The sequence below is a fragment of the Scylla paramamosain genome, unplaced genomic scaffold (genome assembly GCF_035594125.1).
Source record: "Scylla paramamosain isolate STU-SP2022 unplaced genomic scaffold, ASM3559412v1 Contig6, whole genome shotgun sequence".
NCBI lineage: Eukaryota > Metazoa > Arthropoda > Malacostraca > Decapoda > Portunidae > Scylla > Scylla paramamosain.
This window is the reverse complement of record NW_026973671.1, coordinates 458,705-473,634: the sequence shown is the minus strand read 5'-3', so window position 1 is coordinate 473,634 and position 14,930 is coordinate 458,705. Positions and strand designations below refer to the sequence as shown.

The following is a 14,930-nucleotide window of genomic DNA, read 5'->3' as shown; positions in this document are numbered from 1 at the left end:
TATTCAAGATTTAATTCTTACTAACAGGGAGGAAGCAGTCACGCAGGTAGAGGTTGGAGGACAGCTAGGTAACAGTGACCATAGGGAAATTAGGTACAATTTAGAATGGGAAGAAACTTTTAGAAGCAAAAACACTAGTAAAATACCTGACTTTAGGAGAGCAGATTTTGAAGAATTAAAAAGGTACCTCCAAGGAGTGGACTGGCAAAGGATGCAGGGTGAGGTCAGGTCAGGGACGGAGTTCAGAGAGATAAGGCAGGATGAGAGAGGTGAGGTGAGGCGTGAGGGTGTAGGACAAGAGGAGGGAAGATGTGTCCGGAAGGGGCGGAGCAAAGAGGAAGGGGGGAGTGTAAGTGTGTTGGAATGTCAGGTCATGCTGAAATGAGAGAGGTGAGGTCAAGGCGAGTAGAGGAGGGAGTGGAGAGGATGGTAGGGGCCGAGATGAGGGGATTAGGTGAAGTAAATGTAGATGAATTGTATAAACATTTCGTAAAGTTCATACAGGTCAGTTAGCAAATATCTCGTATTGAGCAGTAAGATCACAGAAAAATTACCCTAAATGGATGACTGTTGGGTAAAACATTATATAGGGCGGAAGAGAAGTATATATATATATATATATATATATATATATATATATATATATATATATATATATATATATATATATATATATATATATATATATATATATATATATATATATATATATATATATATATATAAGAAATTAAGGTCAGGTGATGAAGTTTTAAGGTCACAATATAATGGATTAGTTAGAACAGTCAGGAAGTTAACGAGGAAAGCAAAGGGCAATTATGAATTAAAGGTAGCCAGGCGAAGACGGACCAGGACGAAGAATAAGGATACTATAGGTCCATTAAAGGCAGCAGATGGGGAGCTGGTTAGTTCTGGGGAGGAGATTAGTAAGATTCTGAATGAGTATTTTTTAACTGTCTTCACGCAGGAAAACATGCAGGATATGCCAGATAGTGAACAGGTGTTTAGAGCAGATGATGAGAAGCTGACATATTTCCATAACTGAGGAGATAGTGGAACAGGAGATAGATAGGCTAAAAAAGTTCAAGTCACCAGGACCTGATGAAATATATCCCAGAGTACTTAAGGAATGCAAAGAGATTACTTTATTAGTGAGCCGTTAGTTTCTGCCTTTAGGAAATCACTTGAGTCGGGTGAGGTACCAGTAATGTGAAGGCAGGCTAATGTAGTACCCATCTCTAAGGAAGGAGATAAAACCTTAACTTCAGTTGTAGGTAAAATATTAGTCAATAATAGCAAGGAACATTAGGGAACATTTAGACAAACATGACTTGATAAATCAGTCACAGCATGGCTTCACGAAGGGGGAAGTCTTACCTGACAAACTTGTCAAGTTTTTACAGTAAAGTGTAGGAAGCAGCAGATAATGGTAATAGTTATGACATCTTATATCTGGTCTTTAGTAAAGCCTTTGACAAGGTACCCCATCAGAGGTTCCTGAGAGAGGTTAGGGCACACGGGATAGATGGGAGGGTGATAGGCTGGATAAGGTCATGGCTAAGCGACAGGCGACAGAGAGTTGTTTGTAATAAACGGCTCTAAATCCGAGTGGGGTGCCACAGGGATCATCAGTATTAGGGACATTGTTGTTTTTAATATAGTATACATCAATGACTTGGATAGTGGAATTAGTAGTGATGTTAGTAAATTTGCGGTTGACACAGATAGGTAAGATTAGGTCAGAATCGGATGCCATCGCCTTGCAGGCAGATTTAGATAAGATTTAGGAGTTATATAGCTCTGAACTCCGTCTTGAGAAACAGGTGAAATAGGGTACTAGGATTAATTTTTAGGAGTGTTAAAAGTAGAAGGCCGGAAGTGATATTAAAGTTTTATACTTTGCGCTCGCTGGTCAGACCTCGTGTAGACTACGCTGTGATATAGGTCTCTATTAGATATATATAGATCAGTACAGAGGAGAATGACTAAAAGGATACAGGGGATGAGGAGTATTCCTTACGAGGCGAGATTGGAGCTGTGTTAAATTTACATTCTTTAGAAAGATGTATTTTATATAGATCAGTACAGAGGAGAATGACTAAAAGGATACAGGGGATGAGGAGTATTCATTACGAGGCGAGATTGAAGCTGTGTTAAATTTACATTCTTTAGAAAGATGTATTTTATATAGATCAGTACAGAGGAGAATGACTAAAAAGATACAGGGGATGAGTATTCTTTACGAGGCGAGATTGAAGCTGTTAAATTTACATTCTTTAGAAAGATGTTATTTTAAGAGGGGACCTGATACTTTTATTAAAAAGTAAGTCTTTTTAAGTGGTATAAGCAAAATTGTTAGGATCAGCAACCAGGGTAGAGAACAAGAAATAATGGGTTCAAGCTTGAAAAATTTAGGTTTAGGTTTGGTTCTCAGAGTGGTAGATGAGTGGAACGGACTCGGTAAATCAAGTTTAACAACGTTAGTGCTACGACACTAGAGAGCTTTAAGAGAAGATTAGACAGGTTTATGGATGGATAGGGATAATAAATAGAAAATAGGTAGGTATATTTCATATAGGGACTGCCACGTGTAAGCCTGGTCGCTTCTTGCAGCTTCCCTTATTTCTTATGTTCTTATGTGTGTAGTCATGCACGTGGAGGCATCCCCACTCACTCACTCTGCTTCTTTCCACTTTGACCAAGAACGGTCTGAAGCAATCCACTCCAGCTGACGAGAATGGTGCCAGCATGGGGGTTACTCTCGGTCCTCAGGCAGGTGGTGTATGTGGAATCCAGTAAGTGTGACGTAACATGCTCCCATCCTGCGTGAACTGTCAAGTAAGTCCTCATGCACTCTTGTAGAATCAATTTTGTGATATGATGATCTCTCTCCGTATGAGCATGGAAATGGGATACCGACTTGTAGCAGGCAACGGTGCGTGGTCCAGCCGTCCACATGGAGGACGGCTGGATCCACCCTCACCCATGAAGGGATTCCACTCGACAGATCGAATGTTTCCTCTGTAGTTTTTTTTCTTTGACTTTGACTTTAGGATGTTCATCTCCTCTTTGCACGTTGTGGTTTGAACAACTCTTAATATCACCATCTCAGCCTGTTTGATCTGAAATGATGCAGTTGGTAAGTGATAAAACATCTCCCATGTCCTCCCGCCTGTAGCATCGGGGAACTTGAAAGACTGTCAGTCCTGGTAACTCCTCCAGCCAAGCCAACCAACTAGGACCTGTGGTGATTTAGGAGGGGGTCATCCATCCTTCCTTATCGGCTGCACTCGTCCTGAAAGATCTTCGCCTTCGCCTTAATTGATCATCGCCTTCGCCTTAATCATTACAGGACTGACCAGTCCAAGAGGGTCATGAACGGAGCTGCTCACCCTCAGTACTCCCCTCACAGCTAGTTGATTGACTGATCCCTTTCCAGATCCCGTTTTGTAGCCAGTGCGTCCTTACTCAGATCTATTCTTATTCCTGTCTCTCTCTGTAGGACACAGTACTGTACTATGTCTCCTTAAGGTTACTACTAACCCACTTAGGAGAAATCCTCTCTTTGTGAGCCAAAGATCGCGAGTAAATCTGGATGCCTTTTCGGTGGAGGGTACTGAAAGAAGTAAGTTGTCTACGTACAAGCCCCTCCATGTTCAGTAACTACTAGCTATGCCATATTCTTCCTCACAGTCGGTCAAAGTTCGTTGCAATGCGTAAGCAGCACAGGAGGGACTCCATACACACCCGAAAAGACATACCCGTCATTCGGTAGGCGCGCGTTACCCTCCTTAGGTTCCCATCTTTCCACCAAAGGAATCTCTTAAGGAGTCTCGGTGAAGAGGGGTCACGCCAGCTTGATGAGAAACATTGCCTTCACATCAGCCATCGCGGCAATCCGTTCACTTCGGAAACGCAGAAGGGCACCCACCAGTTTGCTATTTAGGTCAGGAACCTGCATCACTCAGTCTTTGAGGGAAACGTTGTTGTACTTCGCTGCGCAAACAAAGCCTTCACTTTCTCAGGTTTGTTTGGGTTCATGAGTGGATGGTGAGGCAGGCACCAGGTTACTCCTCGTGGTCCTTCACGTTCAGACGCTGGCATCGCTCTTTAACAGCAAGTGTTCTCTCTCTCCTGCATATCGTCGTCTGAAGTCCGAATCCCTAGCGAGGCGTCGTCTGTCCCTTCAAGCGTTTCTGCGCCATCTCGTTGTTGTTGTTTGGCAGATCCGGTTCTTCATCTCAAAATGGTGTGGGTAATTCGTAATGGCCGGCTACCGCTCTGGTGGTAGATGTCCATAGTTGCAACACTTACTTGTCTTCCAGCAACATGCGAGTTCTCACCCGCTGAATGCCACGTGCCTCTTCACCCTCCCAGAGTTTTCGTACTAAAGACATCGCCGGGCATTCGCGGGCTATCCCCATACTTGCGTCTTGGCTCCCTGATTCTGCTCGGTGCTTACAACCACCCCGTTGGGTTGGAGACACGAGATGGCATCTGGGAAGCGAGAGAGCAGCGAATAACTGAGAATTCGCGAGGAGAATTTTGTGAATAATTAATTACTACTGTAAATTACGCACCAAATAAAACTCCACCTCACTTCATATTATGGTTTTCACATTAAAGGCAACTTGAACTTAACCTGTTCCCCCTGCCTATTACCCTGCTATATTACGTTGCATACTACAAAGTTTTCAAGCTGAACTAACAAACCCATACTACTTATCCATACATACACTCTTGGTTTCTCCATCCGTTTGCTGATCAGCCCCGTCCTCTTTGCCTCTCCAGTCCCTACTAGTTAGTAAAGGAGGCGGCTTCTGATAAAGTGGTGAAGGTTAAACGTTTAAGATGGCAACCCACGAGGACGACACGGTGCGAACGTTGAAGACTGCTGGTCAGCAACATATTGAGCAATTAATCAATTATTTTCATCCACCTCAAACGTTCGCACCTTCCTGTCGTCCTCGTGGATTGCTTCTGTTTGCCGCAGAAGCAAGCGTCCCTCCTTCACCTCGCTAGGACCGAGAAAATAAGAGGGGACGGCTGGTCAGCAAACATTAACATGGAACACGGCGTCCGCCGCTCTTCACCCAGGTTGCTCAGACAGACAGCGGAGGGGGACTGGAAGGGCAGCGACTCCCGGAACATGGACACCTCTAGGCGACGATCACAACACCGCTCACACGCCTGGCTGGGTAACAAGTCATGTTAGGCTAAGAAAACTAGCAATGATAGGGAAAGAGGTGGGGAAAGAAATCGATTTTAAATAAGTCTTTGGTAAGCAAGTGGCTGTGGTTCGTAAACACCGTTTGAGAGGACAGACTAGGTCCCAGGGGAGGAAAAGAGGGAGAGAGAAAAGAATGACGGTGTAAGTGCTCTGTACAGAGGATGGAAGGTGAAGCAGAGAATCGACAATACTGAGAGAGAGAGAGAGAGAGAGAGAGAGAGAGAGAGAGAGAGAGAGAGAGAGAGAGAGAGAGAGAGAGAGAGAGAGAGAATATTAACAAAAATAAACAATTTCCCTACATTCCCGCGTCTCCTCGGTGCATTTTCGGTGGAATTTAAAAGCAGCACGACCACGCCGCCGGTTGTGTTGCTGTGATGCTAGTAATGACTGGCGGGGAACACAAAGGAAGAACGAAAAGCAGGAAACGTGTTCTCTCTCTCTCTCTCTCTCTCTCTCTCTCTCTCTCTCTCTCTCTCTCTCTCTCTCTCTCTCTCTCTCTCTCTCTCTCTCTCAGTATTGTCGATTCTCTGCTTCACCTTCCATCCTCTGTACAGAGCACTTACACCGTCCTTCTTTTCTCTCTCCCTCTTCTCCTCCCCTGGGACCTAGTCTGTCCTCTCAAACAGTGTTTACGAACCACAGCCGCTTACCAATGACTTATTTAATCGACAATACCGAGAGAGAGAGAGAGAGAGAGAGAGAGAGAGAGAGAGAGAGAGAGAGAGAGAGAGAGAGAGAGAGAGAGAGATTGCAGTGATAAGAATCTTGAAAATTTGTTTTTTTCATTACGTAAAAATTATCATTCGATACTCTGAATTGAGTGAAAGAACGAAGGTCACAACTCAGAGTAAAGAAAATTTAAATTACCAGTAACGGTAATATGTGAAACTCAGTAAATGAGAAAGGAGACAGGGTTGCAAGGAAGCAATGGGAGGGAACCGAAGCCCATATTGCCCTAAAGAAAAATAGGCTGTCAGCACACATCACTTCCCATCATTAATCATCATTCCCTCACAACACGTCATATCCATTACTCCCATCACTAATCATCACGCCGTTATCCAACCTCCCGTGACCTCCATCACTCCAGCACCCATCATTGACAATCACATCACCTCTGATCCTCCATCACTCTCACTCTCACACCTCCAGCACCATGCGTCAACCTTTTTTCACTCACTGAATAATATCACCACCATCCTCATCTATCGCCACCTTTCTCCCCTCATCATCACAAGTCATTCACATTATTACCTTTACCGCATGTACAGGAAGCTTCAGACTTCCAACCAGTCATATTTACGCCTCCTAATAAACTTGGAGTTGACATGGTAAGAGGCTACAAATATTGGTGGAAATAGAGGTAAAGAAAGTGCGTTTCATTTTGAAGCCGACTGTACCTTGTGTGTATCACTGTACCATTCATTATCTCTCACTACCTTTGTGTAACCACCACCACATCAAGAAAACATTTAACCACTGCAGCCTGACATCACTACCACACCACACCATAATATAACTAATGATCAGCAATATTTGTGGCTAAAACTGTAGGTTAATAATACTCACCACTCCTTACTACCAAGGGACAGAACACCATCCAGTAGATATTCCTAATCCTAAATGACAGCTGCTAGAAAAGAGCCGTAGTGTGTGAGGAAATTAACATGATTATCGGAGCGAAAAAATAAAAAATAAAAACGGAGAGAAAAAGAAGACAGCAATAAAAGTCAATGAAAAAGGTAAAAAAAAAAAAAAAAAAAAGTAAAACACAGTACACAGGTGAAAGTTAACTGAAAGATACCACGGCAAGGATGGAGATGGGGGGTGGTAGACTTGCAAGGGGAGAGAATAATAAATCTCGGCACAGGAATAGGGAAAGATTATATATAATGTCCACGGTTTTGCTGAAAATTGTCATTCTTTCGGAAAATTGCGATTATTTTTTCAAAAAAAAAACATCGCTTGCGGAATAACGAATGAACTGCTACACATCACCTGTTACAGGATAAAAGACAGCAGCAGCAGTTGTGGCTGTAGGGTGCCAGGGTGCCATGACAGCGACGCATGTGGGAATGCAACGGCGAGGACTGCAATGAAGTTCGACAGGTAACTGAAAAAAAAATGGAACGTCAAAAGAGAAAACCAAAAATAGTAGAAAACAATAAGCAAATACACAATACTCGTCAAACACACACACACACACACACACACACACACACACACACACACATTATTCTATCAGCATCTTGTTCTCTCTTCAAAGCCTTAAAAATTAAAACAACCTGGAGTGAAAAGAGAAGGCAAAATGGAGAAAAAGGTTGAAAAAAACATGAGTCTGGTTGGAATCTGAAACCGAACACAAAATGTACAAGAAATTTACACAATCATAAAATGCATAAATATGAAGGCTTTTAAATCTTTGTAAAGTTACAGTAACTCAAAAGAAAAGTGAGAGAGAGAGAGAGAGAGAGAGAGAGAGAGAGAGAGAGAGAGAGAGAGAGAGAGAGAGAGGGGGGGGGGGGAAGATGGCAGCCTAAACGAGCGGTGAAGAATACGGGAAAAAGAGAAAGCTTTGCCTTGAAACTCACCAATGAAGTTGCCGGCAGCACCAACAGCAGCCGTGGTGGCGAGGCGGCGGCGTGTGACGGAGAGCAAGACAGGTACCGTCAAGACGAAGAAAGAATGAGGAAGTAAGTGAAGACAATACGTTTACGTGCAAGAAGCAAGAATCCCTAAAGGAGGACAGTAAAAAGGAGGATGTGGATGACAGGATGACCTTCAGACTGCTACAGGACTATACCACCCATAGGCACGCATGTACACTAACTATCCTTTCTTAATTAAATATTGTTCTCTCGGTTTCCTGCTCTCTCGCTTCAAACCTTTAAAAGGTTAATCAGCAAAAACGAAAATCGAGAAAGAAAATGGAGAAAAAAAAATGGAGAGAAAGAATGTGAGAGAAAAGTTTCATCAGAATCTGATTCCGAAAAAAACAAAACAAAAAACATACGGAGAGATCATATTACAAAACATTCTACAAGAGTGCATGAGAACTTGACAGTTGACACAACAGGATGGGAGCATGTTACGTCACAATTATTGGATTCCTCCAAACTGTCACAACAACAGGACTCCTCAACTACACCGACAAACACACCTGCCTAAGGACCGAGTAACCCCCCTGCTGGCACCATTCTCGTCAACTGGAGTGGATTACTTCAGACCGTTCTTGGTCAAAGTGGAAAGAAGCAGAGTGAAGTGTTGGGGATGCCTCCACGCGCATGGCTACGCGAACGGAGCTCGACTAGATTTGCCATTATTTACCATTGACTTGTTAGTACAGACAACGGGACGAACATGGCTGGAGCGGAAAAGGAACTGAAGACGTCCATGCAACGATGAATGAGAGAGAGAGAGAGAGAGAGAGAGAGAGAGAGAGAGAGAGAGAGAGAGAGAGAGAGAGAGAGAGAGAGAGAGAGAGAGAGAGAGAGAGAGAGAGAGAGAGAGAGAAAAAAAATTTGGGATGCATGTCTTGAAACTCACCAATAAATAAAGCTGACGGGGAGAGGTGGCGGCGAGTGACGAGGAGCAGGACAAGGACCACCAAGACAAAAGAGAAAGGAATGATGAAGTAGTAAAAGAAAAAGAATGAGGAAGTAGTATGTGAGGTATCGTCCCTAGCTATCGCCTGACAAGCCAATTTTCGCTTTGCACTCCGATGCCAAGGATTCTTAACTTTTTCACTGCTATTTGGCACACTGAGACATCTCTTCTTGTTTGACAGCCGCCTCCAAACATTATACTGGGTAGAAATTACAGAACATACTCTTTAATCCCCTCGTTTCTTGTACACGCTCACAGATATTTCATACATTGTTTCTAGTGCTGTGAATTGTTGTATGTTGCAGTGAAAATTAATTAATAAGCGAGCAGTTACTGATCTCCCTGAACAAGAGAACGAGGTGAGGTGTGTGAAAAATCTCAGTCATACATATAGAGAGGCGATCATGAAGAGGGAGCAGATATATTCTCCCTGACCTCCTCCTACATGGAAAACAGGATGAGATGAGTGGTTTAAGAAAAATCCCAAGCTTACTCACTGATCAGAATGCCATGAACTCTACGCTTTTCCTGAGGTGCATACATATATAGCTCGCTTTGGTCTAACACGTGATCTCCAAGACCGTGGTGGTGAACATTACACGCAGATATTGTTCTCTCGGTATCTTGCTCTCTTGCTTTAACGCTTTAGAATTTATTCAAGAAAAATAAATGGAAGCTGAGAGAAAGGAAATGGGGACAAGAAAAGCATGAGAAAAAAATAAAATCACGTAAATAAACACGATATTTTTAGATAATTTATTCCAAAACGAGAGAGAGAGAGAGAGAGAGAGAGAGAGAGAGAGAGAGAGAGAGAGAGAGAGAGAGAGAGAGAGAGAGAGAGTGGTGAAAGTGTGGTGAAAAGAAAGAGAAAGGGGAAGCGAAAGACGACAGCCTAAACGAGCGGTGAGGAATACAGGAGAAAAAGAGGGGGAAAAAAAACCCTTTGGGACGCAAGGCTCACCAATAAAGTTGACGCAGCATCAACAGGGAAGGTGGTGGCGTGTGGTGAGGTGGCGAGGAGCTGGACGAGGACCATCACGACTGAAAAGCAAAAGGATGAAGAAGTAAAAGGAGACGACGATATGTGTAAGTTCATGCAGAAAAGGAAGCAGAAAACTCAGGGACAAGAAAAGGTGGAGGCTGACAAAGAGGACGTGGATAACAAGAGAAAATGTTAAGACTGCAACGACGCGCTCCCCGTCACCCACCACCCTTCCCACCCTCCTAACACACACACACACACACACACACACACACACAACCACATTCCTTCACTAAATACTGTCCCCACCCCACCACACACAAGTCTTCTGTCCACTAGCCAGAACACACACACACACACACACACACATTTCTTCTCACCACTGCAACGCACGCAAGCATACGACTCACAAACCGAGTCTCTTGAAACTAGAAGTGAAGCAGGAATAAAAGCGGAAGACGAGAATAACAAAGCGTTGAGGAATGGAAAGATGAACAGGCAATCTGTAAAGGGGGAGAAAGCAACATCAACAAAGATTTACTGAATCTCTAAAGTTTGCCTCCAGTGACTTACGGTGAAATTAGGAACTTTTGTGTGTGCTTTCGAACACTCACCCACTTTCCAATTGGTCTTAAAATCATGGTTTCCAGGAAAATCTATGAAAAATGTATATAGTGCAAGAATTTAAAAATAGCAACAGAAATCAACGGACTGTTCCATTGCCTTAGAATACAAGATGAAAAAGACAACAACACAAGTGCAGAGGCAACCGAGAAATTGTGGCTGGATGGTTGAAGTGCATAAAAGAAGGGAACAAACGAATGAGGACAGCAGTTTACACGAGGAAAGAGAATGAAACACGAACAAGGAGCGAGAGAAGGATGAAGCGCATCAAGTGTTAACCAAACAAAACTTAATATCACGTAAAGTTTATAATCTCTTAAAATCCTGTTTCTTAAGAACCGCTGATAACACTAAACAATATATACACGAGCGAGCAAATGTGGCTATTGAATTTTAATACAACTTGCGATGAGAGCTGTAAAACTCATCCCCGACACACACACACACAAAATAAATAAATAAATAAAATAAAATAAATAATAATAATAATAATAAAATAAAAATAATATATGTAGATAAATAAATATGCAAATAATATATGTAGATAAATGAATATGCAAACTATTTAATAATAAAACAGCGAGGTCACAACCCCTCGGGTTACATCCCGTACCTACTTGCTGCTAGGTAAACAGGGACTACACATTAAGAGGCTCGCCCATTTGCCTCGTCGCTCCCGGGATTCGAACCCAGGCCTTCTTGGTTGTGAGCCGAGCGTGCTAACAACCACTACACTACGCGGCGTGTGTGTGTGTGTGTGTGTGTGTGATACAAGGAAGAATAGAAAAATACGAGAAAAATTAAGAAAATCCAAATAAAATGTGGAAGAGGAAAATACACACGTACAAACACACAAAATAAACAAAATAGAATAAGAAATAATAATGTGAATAAAAAGCACGAGAAGAAAAGAAAAGAGAAAACAGACGACAAAATATTGCAACGAAGGAAAAAAAAAAGTCACCGTACAAGAGCGAGTAGCAGTACACTAGGCGGAGGAAGAGAAAGGGGAAGAACAGAAAACGGGAAGGAGAGGGATACTGCAGAAACCCGCTCGCCACGCCACACGTCGTCGTCGTCGTCGTCGTCGTCGTCGTCGCCGCCGCCGCCGCCGCCGCTCACCACAGCCACACGCACTGCCAACTTTCATGTCTCCTTGTTCCGGTTTCCTGTTACAAACCAAAGAAATTTGTGTAATCTATTGCTTAATTTTCTGTGTTAACAAGAACTATACCAAATGTTTGAATAAGGATCGCAAGAGTTGAAGCTCCTATTATTATATTTGGTAAACAGGTGGTATACGTATCACAACCATCTAAAAGCGTTCATTCGTTATTGTTGTTGTTCCGTAATCCTCGTCAATAACAAATAACTGACTGCCTAATTATTTCAAGGACTTGAAAACTTGCACTGAGGCAGCAATGGAGTAAATATACTAGCAGCTTTTGGAAGTGAAAAGAAATTACAAAGATCTGTATAATTTATCACACGCACGAGTAAGCGATAACAGAAAATTTAAAGGAAATCGACGAGAGGCAGACGCTGACAGAGAAAGAAAGACAGACAAGAGATAAAGATAAACAGAAAGGGGCGAGGCACAGACAGACAGACGGACAGACAGAGAAGGTGGCGGCGGATGAAAAAAAAAAAAAAAGGAAGGCGCAAAGGTGGGGATCATAACAGAGGGTTAGTTAAAGAAAGAAAAGAGGGAAAGGGAAAGAGAAACATTCAGGGCAGAAGTTGGAAGCGCGAAGAGGATGATGAAAAACATATCAGCGAGACGTACGTCGCGTATATTGCCAGTATTCAAGGAAGTTTTAACATTAACAAGCATCACGTTAATTATAATATTTTAAACCATGAATCACCAGAAGGACGATTTACGATTAATTCCGAAATAGTTGGGAGGCAATTCTAGGAGGAAGGGAGGGAGGGAGGGAAACGAGGAGGGGGACGAGGAGGTGGAGGGACGAGGAGAGAAAGTAAGGAAGTAGAAGAGGAGGATGGGGATGGAGGCGTGGAGAAAAGGAAGTAACTAGTTAACGAGTAAAGGAGGAAACACATGAATCAGGGGGGAAACGAGGGACCGAATGACCCTTGAAGAGCTTGTATCCTGTAATAATAATAATAATAATAATAATAATAATAATAATAATAATAATAATAATATTTATTATTATTATTAGTAGTAGTAGTAGTAATACCAGCTAATACCACCAAATTACCATGAAAAGAAGCGATAATGAGGCCCAGTACATCTAACTTAGCCATCTAACATTCCCTTACTCCCCTCCCCAGCCTCTCCTCCTTCCACGATGCACAACTCTCCATCCACCAGTGAAGGAAATAAATCTCTGAAGAGGGAGGGAGGAAAGGAGAGAGAGAAGTGGTAGACAGGAGACAGCAAACGAACAAGAGAACGAAATTTATCATCTTGACGTTTAGAGCGGAGGGAGGGAGAAGGAAAACGGTGGAATGCTGCAAGAAACCAACTGACAGGCAAAGAAAGAACAGTGGAGGAGGAGGAAGGAGAGAGGAAAGCAGCAAGAAGTAACAGAGGCCAGCAGGGGGTAGAGTCTGAGGAAGGAGGCATGGGTGGAGGCAGGAAAGGTGGCAGGGGGCAGGATGGAAAGAAGATGAAGGGTAATAATTGTAAACCTATTGGAAAAATTATCAATGTTCACGTGATACTGGGAATACTACCAAATATTTTAAAATCTCACTACTGATGCAGGAACAAATTAACTTGAGAAGAGGCAAGAGGGAAGATAGAGAAGTACATAAAGGAGTGGGAGGGTGCAAAACGAGGAACGAGCGAAGGGTGGAGGAAGAGAACAAGTAAACAGTGAGGGAGGAGGAGAAAATGCCAACGAGTGGAGAAGCGAGGGAGAAAACAAGTAAACTGGTGATGATGGAGGGACGTAAAGAGTCTGAGTACCATTACCAACATTTAAAAAAATAAAATAGATATACGTGTATCTTTGAAATATGAAATTAAAACTTACCCATAAAAATCATGAAAACTACATAAAAACTGTTTAAGAACTACATCCAACTTGGAAATATGAAACAAAAAACTTATCAAACTTATCTATAAACATCATGAAAACTAACACACACACACACACACACACACACACACACACACACACACACACACACACGCGCTTGCAACGAGATAAGCAAACTTCCACTGTTTAATACAAGGCTTGAAACTCACCTGAACAAGACGTTGCAATGACACCGGATCGACAGTGACAGTGTGGCGTGTGTGTGTCCTTGTTCGTGTGGAGAGGAGTGGTGGAGGACAAGATAAAAGATGAGAACGAGGAGAAAGAAAACTAAAATCGAGAAGCGTTGAATCAGCAGAAAAAGGAAGAGGAATGTGAGCCCCATCTGCAGATGTAAGGTGAGGAACACAAAGCCAGCGGAGAGGGCGAGGATGATGATAACGATAACGATGGAAAGGCAACGAGGAGGAAGAGGGACACGAGGACAAGCGTTAAAAAAGACTAAAGGGGGAAAAGAAAGGAGGAGCAGGAGCAGCAGCAGCCAAAGGAAGCTACACCACCGCTCCTCGCCACCACGACACACACACTGAAAAATGGGAAGTCCCTCAGGCTCGACCCTTCATCGCCTCGAGCTCACGTCTCGAAACCTAAGAAAGTTCGAACAGCAAAAATAGCAATCCCATCTTTTCTGAAACGTACTCTGACCTGTACCGAAAACCTTGTACTGTGCCTGTACATCAGTCGCAGTTTAACAGTTTATTAAAGAAAGGTTGGTTACAAAACAGTGCATAGGGGCGCACGAACATAGGTTGGGGATTAATAACACTACAGAAAAAAATAAAATAAATAAATAAAAGCGCTGCAAGAGAACTGGGCACTCAGGCTTGTTATTTTTGTATTGTGGTTTATGAAATGTTACGGGGGATGTTCGTTTTATTTTTGTGTTATATATAATTGTATATTACAATAGTTAAGTTTTTGTTATTATTAACGACTTAATGATGTGATATGAGGAATATTTATGACTCCATGTTACAGGCTATTGTAATGTGAAACTTCATTGATGATTTATTACCGATTACCGTTGTATTATTTTGTTAGGATGGGTGAGATGAGCTTATCGCTGCCGATTCCATTAACAAACATATGCTGCTTCTGCTGCCACTACTACTACTATTACTGCTGCTACTACTACTACTACTACTACTACTACTACTACTACTACTACTACTACTACTACTACCGATATTACTAACACCATCATCACCACCATTACTACTACTACTACTACTACTACTACTACTACTACTACTACTATTACTACTACTACACTACTATTATTATCAATATTACTACCACCACCACCACCACCATCACTACTACTACTACTATTACTACTACTACTATTATCAATATTACCATCACCACCACCATCACTACTACTACTACTACTACTACTACTACTACTACTACTACT

At 42.5% G+C, this 14,930-nt stretch overlaps 1 long non-coding RNA gene across 5 annotated transcripts; it reads right to left on the bottom strand.

Annotated features, from left to right (window-relative positions):
- Window positions 1-1,879: 1,879 nt before the first annotated feature.
- Window positions 1,880-14,298, bottom strand: LOC135096706 (uncharacterized). Of its 5 annotated transcripts, XR_010264947.1 has the most exons (6): window positions 13,663-14,298; window positions 10,433-11,611; window positions 9,798-9,877; window positions 7,229-7,343; window positions 4,737-5,190; window positions 1,880-4,497 (listed from the first exon to the last, which is right to left on the bottom strand). It is a non-coding gene; the product is annotated as an uncharacterized LOC135096706 (long non-coding RNA). The 5 variants fall into 5 exon arrangements; XR_010264948.1 differs by lacking the exon at window positions 10,433-11,611 and having other exon boundaries at window positions 13,663-14,292; XR_010264950.1 differs by lacking the exons at window positions 10,433-11,611; window positions 13,663-14,298 and having other exon boundaries at window positions 4,737-4,820; window positions 4,955-5,190; window positions 9,798-10,424.
- Window positions 14,299-14,930: the final 632 nt, after the last annotated feature.